Below are 1271 nucleotides of genomic sequence, written 5' to 3'. Positions count from 1 at the left end.
AAACAAATTTATCCAAGAATCATTACTTTCCCTCAAATACCACATAGATCCAAAGACATTAGTTATTGGGGACTTTAACACATCACTTTGCCCACTAGATTGATAAACTCGGCAAATATCAACAGAGATATCATAGATATAAACAACTGCATAGATCAACTAGATATAGCAGACATCTCCCGAATATTTCACCCAAAAGCTTCAGAATACACGTTTTTCTCAGCAGCACATGGAACATTTTCCAAAATAGACCACATTTTAGGACACCAAGCAAACTTGTCCAAATTCAGAAACATTGAAGTTATACCTTGCACTCTCTCAGACCACAAGGGAATAAAATTAGGACTCAACACAAAAAGCCATCAAAGAAAGTCCTGTAACACATTGATGCTGAAGAACACACTGCTGAATCATGAGTCGGTCAGGGAAGAGATTAGACAAGAAATTCAAATGTTCATGATATTCAACAAAAATGAACACACAAACTACCAGCTCCTCGGGACACAGCAAAGCAGTACTCAGAGGCAAGTTTATAGCTCTGAGTTACTACATCAACAAATTGGAGAGATCTGAAACCAACAATCTAATGAGGCATCTGAGCCTCCTTGAAAAAGAGCAGCAAAATAAATCCCAAACCAGTAAATGGAAAGAAATAATTAAAATTAAATCAGAAATAAATGAATTAGAATCCCCCCCAAAAATAGGAAGATTCAATCAAACAAAGAGTTGGTTCTTCGGGAAAAAAAATTGACAGACCCTTAGCAAATATTATCAGAAAAAGAAGAGAACACACCCAAATAAATAAACTTAGAGATGAGAATGGAAACACTACTACAGAAACAACCAAGATTCAGAACATTATAAGGGAATACTTCTCAAAACTTTATGCTAATAAGTTTGAGAACGTGGCAGAAATGGACCTTTTCCTAAAAAATATTGACATGCCGAAACTAACAAAAGATAAGTTAAATCATCTTAATGGGCCCATATCAAGTATTAAAATAGAGCATCAATAAGAGCCCTCCCATCTAATTAAAGCCAAGGACCAGATGGTTTTACAGCAGAATTCGCCAAGGCATTCAAAGCAGAGCTCACACCAATATTCCTCCAACTCTTCAATGAAATTGAAAGAGAAAGTTCACTACCGAATTCATTCTATGAAGCTATCATAACCCTCATCCCAAAACGAAGCAGGGACTCATCAAAGAAAGAGAACTATAGACCAATTTCTTTGATGAACATTGATGCAAAACTTCTCAACAAAATTTTGG

Source organism: Dipodomys merriami, unplaced genomic scaffold (genome assembly GCF_024711535.1).
Source record: "Dipodomys merriami isolate MVZ:Mamm:240054 unplaced genomic scaffold, mDipMer1.0.p SCAF_921, whole genome shotgun sequence".
NCBI lineage: Eukaryota > Metazoa > Chordata > Mammalia > Rodentia > Heteromyidae > Dipodomys > Dipodomys merriami.
Note: the sequence above shows the minus strand (reverse complement) of the source record.